This window comes from Convolutriloba macropyga, chromosome 4 (assembly GCF_964194025.1).
Source record: "Convolutriloba macropyga chromosome 4, txConMacr16.3, whole genome shotgun sequence".
Classification (NCBI taxonomy): domain Eukaryota; kingdom Metazoa; phylum Xenacoelomorpha; order Acoela; family Convolutidae; genus Convolutriloba; species Convolutriloba macropyga.
The window spans coordinates 44603790-44613317 of NC_134471.1; positions in this window are offsets into that span (position 1 = coordinate 44603790).

The window sequence follows — 9528 nt, forward strand, 5'->3', positions numbered from 1 at the left end:
TCCCAATCATCAAACAAAAAGCAAGTCCAATAATCTCTATAGTTTTGACAATTGCTGAGCAATTGCCAATTGCAAATATTTTGCTCAGAAAATTGCTTCTCGAAAAAATTCCACATTCTACGTAATTTTCGGTTTTCAGTCCAACTGGTTCTCTTAAGTTTATTAGATTTTTTTAGGCGGTTTCCAAATCGACAGGTTTAAAAGTTGATTTCCTTGTGCGCTTTCTCTGTTCAAGTTTTCGTCATTCCGAAAATATTCTTCGTTTCTTGTTCCTTTCGTATGTACTTCTGGTAGTTCGATGCCGCTATTTTCATTAAGAGTTTTTGAATCTAGTAAACGATCGTTAAGCTGGATAACTATTGGTAGTGATAAAATGTATAGTAGTCGAAGTGGGCTTTTGTATTTTGTATCTTTATTTCCCGTTATCCAGTTGATTACCTTTTTTTGAAACTTTTCCAGATTTTGAACTTCACTTCTTCCTGCTGTCAAGCACGTGAAACCATACAAAAGTACCTGCAAAACTTAAAACTTATAAAACCTCAATTTCACAAACGTGTTTACTTTTATTGCAACATTTCGCTTAAGAATGTACATCACTGTATTTGCTTTCTCAAATCCTTCTTCAATATGCTTTTTGTCTCCACGATACATGAGCCGCCACGTGAATACCAAGATCTTTAACAGTCAAAGTTTTGCCAAATTCTTTCCCATCAATTTGTACTGATGGTCTCTACCTCTGAATTTCAGATATGCACACTTGTCCATTGCCAGCTCTACTTTATTTCAGATAAACCAGTTCAGAATCCCATGTAGACCATGAACTTCCCAGTAGCTTCTTTGCTAAGCCAAAAATTTAAAATTTTAAGATCATCAGTGAACACAAAGAGCTCAGACAACATCAGGACATCTGGGAGATCGTTAATAAATATACAGAACAGTAATGAGCCTAGGAGTCACCCCTGTCGTAACCCGCTTGTTATATTGAGTATCTTAGAACTTTTATTGTCCATAACGTTCATTGGTACCATTAAAGCTAACAGATTCTACCAAAACGTTTTTTCGCCAGAAATAATATTTCAACAAAGAATCCATCTCTCTGCAGTTAATCCAATGTCAACAAGGGATAATAAATGTCTATGCTACAACTCAGCAAGTGCTTCAGCTTAAAGTTTTTGTTGTTGGTGTCTGATTCTTGGCATAATAATTTTTGATCTAACCAGTACTCAAAAACATTGAACACATACTAATGAAGCAAGTTCAAATCCTTCTCCCATGGAAAAACAAAGCAGCATATGAAACTCATGTTCAAACGAGGGTTTTAGTTAAAATAGTTTATCTTTGATTTTCTCAGGCAACATATTTATCTTAGCTAATTCATGAAGGTCCAACACCACTCAACCAACTGGATAATGATAGCTAAATGATATCTCTTCTCAATAAAGACATTTTCTGCCAAATTTTTTATTTCAGCCGTCACTACATGCAATTATAGTTTAAAATACGTGCAACCACGTAAATAAATTCAGATAACATTGAATGTCGTATCGTGTAGCATAGAAAAGATATGTCTATGCAGTCAACTTTTGAATTAATTCATAAAGTGGAACATTGTCAAAAAAATTTTCAGAAGTATGTGTAGAAAGCTATTATCTCAGTGAGAGCTGCGATCAAAAGCTTCATATATTCATTTGAAAAACAGCAGTCTATTTGTTTGCACAGATCTTCTCATGAAAAAATCATGTTAACTTTCAGAAATGATTGTACAATGCAATGTGTATAAATTTTCCAGCATCTTTCTAGCAATGTTCAATAACATGACAGGCCGGTAGTTTTCAACTTTTCTGCGATCTCTTTTCATGAAAACTGCCATTACGGCAGCAATTTTCCAGCTGTCGAGTGTTTTTCGCAGCGTCTTTATATTCCATAAGACTGAAAGTATGATGTTGCAGAGATTCTTGCTAGTCTTGGCGTAAAAACCCGGAGGTATACATTTCAGAATTCTGGATTTTGTGCCATCAATTTCATCTATAATATTTCTGATTGTATTCTTCGAGAGGTCAAAACTTGTAAGAGAGGGTTTCTGTACTTTGAAATCTTTCAAACGGAAATAAGTTTATGCGGAGAACACGGAGTGAAAGATTTCATTCAACATTTTTACTTGTTTGCATCGAATTAAACTTTGCTTGGTATCATTCATCAAGACTTCGGGCAGGCAGGCAGATTTGTTAAGGTCATTCCGATGTTTAAAAATTCTGTTTTTATTTTTCAATCCTATTAACTTTTCTTGGTACACAACTCTGTCTTCTTCGGCTGAATCAGTGACTTGGGTTTCCAGTTTTAAAACCAACTAATTTCTGTAGGATGTTGGTTTATTTTCCAATAAACGTTTCTGTGTCTTTAGCTTATTAATCATATTTGAAGTACCACAGGAAATCCAAGGTGGCAGTGATTGTCTAAGCTTTGTTCTTTTCGGGAAATACAAATACAAAATTTTGTCAAGATACCTTGTGAATAATTCGCTCATTTTGTTGATATTGCTGTAAACTATTGCCTGGAAGGTATTTTCAACAAAAAGCTCGTTTATAGCGTCATAGTCGGCATTTCCAAATCTTTCAAAAATCTGTATTAATGGTTTTGTTTCATTAACTGGGCTTTTTAATGATAGACGAATGGCGTCATGGTCAGTTAGATTGCAGACAGCTGGAAATGATTTGTCTAATTCAGCTGATAGATGATAGTTTTGATAGAAGGCAGTATCCAGAATGTTGTTTCCACATATCAGGAAGTCGACAATTCTGTCGGAACGATTTTTCTTCAGAAATTTTGATTACGTTGTCTTCAGTCTCGATGGGACTATAGTGTCTTCCAGTTTGCTTCTGGGATATTAAGGTCTCCACAGATGACAATTGGTTTGTCTATAGGAATGTTTCTCAGGAACAATTGGAAATCGTTTATCGTGTATTTATATGAGCTTGATATGGGTGGATTGTAGAACGCACATAGAAATACTTGATTGTCATTAAGAGGAACTTCACAAGCTACACATGAGTTGATTAGAGTGCAATTCATTTTTCCGATATCAGATTATTTTTCACAGCGATAAGGGTACCTACATGCGCAATTTTATCTCCAATCGTGGCCCGATCACTTCTATAAGTATTGTAATCTCTAAAAAAGAGATCGGATGCATTGATCTCATCGTTCAACCAGGTTTCGCATAGACGTTGAACATCATGTTCTGAATTAATTACTGCATTTATGAATTTTTATCTTTTCTATAATTACTTAGCTCTTTGTTTTTAATACGGGGATATGTAGAAAGCAGAGTCATTGGGAAGGGTCATTTTGTATATCCAAATGCACTTTGGCTCCATCATTGTAAAGTTCTGGATTTCAAAATGTCAATATCTCCTTATGTACACCTCTGTCAAGCAGCTCACTTCGTTTTTTTAACATTTGATTCTTTTCAGTGCGTCATCCCTCATCAACCTTGGAAGGATGTAAATGTTAAATGTTTGTTTCAACCAAACTTTTTCTGAATTCTTGCATTTTTGCAAGAGTGATACTTGCTTCTTTTTCGACTGTCAAGGTTACTAATACCGCCCTTGGCTTTTTTCTATCATATCGACATGTTCCGAGTCCTTGCATTTCAGTCACGTGTTCATTTGCAACTATCGATTCGAGCAGATCGTTAACTTTATTGTTTGTTGGGACAAAATGTTCGCCCTTCATTTTATTAAGATCTTCAGGTATCCCTCGTTTTCTTATACATTCATTCATATTGCCATTTTTCAAATTTACATCATTTTTAACTCCTATGGGTTTTCCTGTAGTATATTCAACAGCAACGACAGCAGCATATGGTTTTTCAATTTTGTCACACGTTGTTTTTGTGGCATTCCTCATTTTTTCATCCACTAAGTCCATTAGTCACCTTTCCATATTCTTCAGTTTTTCCCCATTATCAAGTTATCGATTTTTTCATCAATTCTTGCCAGGTTTCGACAACGAATAAAGTTATCCCTTTCATTTTGTTTAACACACTTATTGCAGAATAGCATGGAATTCATACCAAGCACTTTATTGCCAGTAATAGCAGCTGGCGAAAGAGCTGTGCTTTCAGGAGTCAGAAGAATGTTACAATTACATGCCACACAAGTATGACTCTTTTCGATTGCGTTAACTGCCCTCTTGAAAGTTTTAATTTTTCCCCATTTCGTGTTATATTTTTTTCTGAGCAAAACCAAGAAACTTAATCTAGGAATTTCTCTAAAACAAATTCAACGACTTGGACTTCAAGTTAAGAGCTCTGATCCGGACCAAGGAACCTAATCGCTAGGAACTTCACAGAAACTAAACTAACCGCAAAGTTGATTATTTGCTTGCAGTTTTTTCGTTGATTTGGGGTTTGCTATTCTTCTTTTCGCAAATTTTCTTCTAATCACCTTTGTTTCGTACAATTGTGAAGAGCATTTTCAATTCGAGAAATGAATCCAAGTGAAGCTTGCTGTGCGTCTTCAACATTTTTTTATCCTTTTGTTTTCGGCGACATAAAACAGTCATGACAATATGCAAAACTGGTATCTCAGTTTCGTTCAATTTGTTATAGACGTCAGGAGCGCCTTATCTGACAAAATATAATTCCAACTATTTCTACCTTTTGTTGTAGAAATTCGATGTCAACTTTCATTTGATCATAGTTGAGGGCTTTTCTATTATCGCTTTTCGGGCTGGTTACTAAGTTTTTGACAATATCGTGCCACAATAAAATTTTGTTAGTATTTTCAATGTATTGCAATCGATTTTGAAATATGTTGTACTTATATGTAGCGTTGGGATGTAAATTGTGTCCTGGCTTCAAGATGACCTTCCTTTTGAGTCGTCTTCGAATGTTATCCCACTTCTGCAGAGAATAAAGTGATGCGCTAGCTCCAACAATCAACAATACAAAAGGACAACCACGGCTACCCTAACATTCAATTATAGCTATTTAATATCCGAACCATTATCTGAAACTATTATCTTCAACTAATATATGATCTGTAAAGAAGTTAACTGGAAGTCATTAACAGTTCAAACCCATTGAACTAATCTGACCTTACCAAATGGCAATGCCAACGCCAGTGCTCTTCAGTAATTACAAATAATGTTCTTCATTCATTTTTGTCAACCTCAATGTTCCTTCAACTGGCATCAAGATATCCACAGCTACGGGCACTATACTCAAAACAACATAATAGAATTTTTTTTTGTTCACAGGAGACAGGCAAAAAAGAACTAACTTATACGTTAGAGATGTGAAATTGAAGAAAACGCGCCGTTTCATTCAAGCAGCAACATCAGATGTATGAAAACAAACAGCTAAACAATCTTTTATAAAAAAAATACGGAAAGCGTGCTGTCAGTTTTTTACGAGAGAAACATTTGGTAAGCCCGTTTATGCTTCGAATTGCAATGAGAAACTTTGTTGTCATCATTGGAGACGCAGAAAAAATTTATAAGGTAAAAAGATGGTGCCTTTTTATTTTTTAAAAAAGTGATAGTGTCTAAAGTTGTTTTTTATTGCAATCAAAAAAATACTGAAAACAGCTACGAAATCACTGAATTTTTGCGGCTACAATGCAATTGAGTCATTGGATCATTTGCGGCTGTAAAAGGTCAACAACATGAAGATATGTTCGAATAGGAGCAACTCAAAAAACTGATCTTTGCTTAGGTATATCGTTCATTGGTACCATTAAAGCTAACAGATTCTACCAAAACGTTTTTTCACCAGAAATAACAATTCAACAAAGAATCCCTCTCTCTGCAGTTAATCCAATGTCAACAAGGGATAATAAATGTCTATGCTACAACTCAGCAAGTGCTTTAGCTTAAAGTTTTTGTTGTTGGTGTCTGATTCTTGGCATAATAATTTTTGATCTAACCAGTACTCAAAAACATTGAACACATACTAATGAAGCAAGTTCAAATCCTTCTCCCATGGAAAAACAAAGCAGCATATGAAACTCATGTTCAAACGAGGGTTTTAGTTTAAATAGTTTATCTCAGGCATATTAATTTAAATAGTTTATCTCAGGAATATATTTTCTCAGGCAACATATTTATCATAGCTAATTCATGAAGATCCAACACCACTCAACCAACTGGATATTGATAGCTAAATGATATCTCTTCTCAATAAAGACATTTTTTGCCAAATTTTGTATTTCAGCCGTCACTACATGCAAATATAGTTTATTCTATTCATTTGAAAAACAGCAGTCTATTTGTTTGCACTGATCTTCTCATGAAAAAATCATGTAAACTTTCAGAAATGATTGTACAATGCAATGTGCATAAATTTTCCAGCATCTTTCTAGCAAGGTTCAATAACAAGACAGGCCGGTAGTTTTCAACTTTTCTGCGATCTCTTTTCATGAAAACTGCCATTACGGCAGCAATTTTCCAGCTGTCGAGTGTTTTTCGCAGCGTCTTTATAATCCATAAGACTGAAAGTATGATGTTGCAGAGATTCTTGCTAGGCTTGGCGTAAAAACCCGGAGGTATACATTTCGGAATTCTGGTTTTTGTGCCATCAATTTCATCTATAATATTTCTGAATGTATTCTTCGAGAGGTCAAAACTTGTAAGAGAGGGTTTCTGTACTTTGAAATCTTTCAAACGGAAATTAGTTTATGGGGAGAACACGGAGTGAAAAATTTCATTCAACATTTTTACTTGTTTGCATCGAATTAAACTTTGCTTGGTATCATTCATCAAGACTTCGGGCAGGCAGGCAGATTTGTTAAGGTCATTCCGATGTTTAAAAATTCTGTCTTTATTTCTCAATCCTATTAAATTTTCTTGGTACACAACTCTGACTTCTTCGGCTGAATCAGTGACTTAACCAACTAATTTCTGTAGGATGTTGGTTTATTTTTCAATAAACGTTTCTGTGTCTTTAGCTTATTAATCATATTTGAAGTACCACAGGAAATCCAAGGTGGCAGTGATTGTCTAAGCTTTGTTCTTTTCGGGAAATACAAATACAAAATTTTGTCAAGATACCTTGTGAATAATTCGCTCATTTCGTTGCTGTTGCTGTAAACTATTGCCTGGAAGGTATTTTCAACAAAAAGTTCGTTTATAGCGTCATAGTCAGCATTTCCAAATCTTTTAAAAATCTGTATTAATGGTTTTGTTTCATTAACTGGGCTTTTTAATGATAGACGAATGGCTTCATGGTCAGTTAGATTGCAGACAGCTGGAAATGATTTGTCTAATTCAGCTGATAGATGATAGTTTTGATAGAAGGCAGTTTCCAGAATGTTGTTTCCACATATCAGGAAGTCGTCAATTCTGTCGGAACGGTTTTTCGTCAAAAATTTTGATTACGTTGTCTTCAGTCTCGATGGGACTATATTATCTTCCAGTTTGCTTCTGGGATATTAAGGTCTCCACAGATGACAATTGGTTTGTCTATAGGAATGTTTCTCAGGAACAATTGGAAATCGTCTATCGTGTATTTATATGAGCTTGATATGGGTGGATTGTAGAACGCACATAGAAATACTTGATTGTCATTAAGAGGAACTTTACAAGCTACACATGAGTTGATTAGAGTGCAATTCATTTTTCCGATATCAGATTATTTTTCACAGCGATAAGGGTACCTACATGCGCAATTTTATCTCCAATCGTGGCCCGATCACTTCTATAAGTATTGTAATCTCTAAAAAAGAGATCGGATGCATTGATCTTATCGTTCAACCAAGTTTCGCATAGACGTTGAACATCATATTCTAAATTAATTACTGCGTTTATTAAATTTGATCTTTTCTATTTTTACTAAGCTTTTGTTATTTACTACGGGGATATGGAGAAAGCCTAGCCATTGGGAAGTGCAGTACATCAAACTGCACTTTGACTCCATCATTGTAAAGTTCTGGATTTCGAAATGTCAACACCTCCTTATATACAACTCTGTCAAGCAGCTCACTTCGTTTTGTTAACAATTGATTTTCTTTCAGTGCGTCATCCCTCATCAACGCTGGCAGGATGTAAATGTTAAATGTTTGTTTCGACCAAACTTTTTCTGAATTCTTGACTTTTTGCAAGAGTGATACCTGCTTCTTTTTCGATTGTCAAGGTTACTAATACCGCCCTTGGTTTTTTTCTATCATATCGACATGTTCTGAGTTCTTGCATTTCAGTCACGTGTTCATTTGCAACTATCGAATCGAGCAGATCGTTAACTTCATCGTTTGTTGGGACAAAATTTTCGCCCTTCATTTTATTAGGATCCTCAGGTAGCCCTCGTTTTCCTATACATTCATTCATATTTCGATTTTTCAAATTTACATCATTTTTAACTCCTATGGGTTTTCCTGTAGTAGTTGCAACAGCAACGACAGCAGCATATGGTTTTTCAATTTTGTCACACGTCGTTTTTCTGGCATTCCCAATTTTTTCATCGACTAAGTCCATTAGTCACCTTTCCAAATTCTTCAGTTTTTCCCCAACATCCAAGTTATCAATTTTTTCAGCAATTCTTGCCAGGTTTCGACAACGTATAAAGTTATCCCTTTCATTTTGTATAACACAATTATTGCAGAATAGCATGGCATTCATACCAAGCACTTTATTGCCAGTAATAGCAGCTGGCGAAAGAGCTGTACATTCAGGAGTCAGAAGAATGTTACAACTACATGCCACACAAGTATGACTCTTTTCGACTGCGTTAACCGCCTTCTTGAAAGCTTTACAATTTTTCCCCATTTCGTGCTATATTTTTTCCTGAGCAAAACCAAGAAACTTAATCGCTAGGAATTTCTCAAAAATAATTTTAACGACCGGGACTTCAGGTTAAAAGCTCTGATCCGGACCAAGGAACTTAATCCCTAGGAACTTCACAGAACCTAAACTAACCGCAAAGTTGATTATTTGTCGGCAGAGTTTTTTTCGTTGATTTGGGGGTTTGCTATTCTTCTTTTTGCAAATCCGCTTCGAATTACCGTTGTTTCGTAAAATTGTGAAGATCATTTTCAATTCGAGAAATGGATCCAAGTGAAGCTTGCTGTACGTCTTCAACACTTTCTTATCTTTTTGTTTTCGGCGACATAAAACATTCATGACAATATGCAACACTGGTATCTCAGTTTCGTTCAATTTGTTATAGACGTCTGGAGCGCCTTCTTTGACACAAAATAATTCCAACTATATCTACCTTTCGTTGTAGACATTCGATGTCAACTTTCATTTGATCATAGTTGAGGGCTTTTCTATTATCGCTTTTCGGGCTGGTTACTAAGTTTTTGACAATATCGTGCCACAATAAAGTTTTGTAATTATTTTCAATGTATCGCAATTGATTTTGAAATATGTTTTACTTATATTTAGCGTTTGGATGTAGATTTTGTCCTGGTTTCGAGATGACCTTCCTTTTGAGTCGTCTTCGAATGTTAACCCACTTCTGCAGAGAATGAAGTGATGAGCTAGCTCCAACAATCAACATTACAAAAGGGTAACCACGGCTACCCTAACATT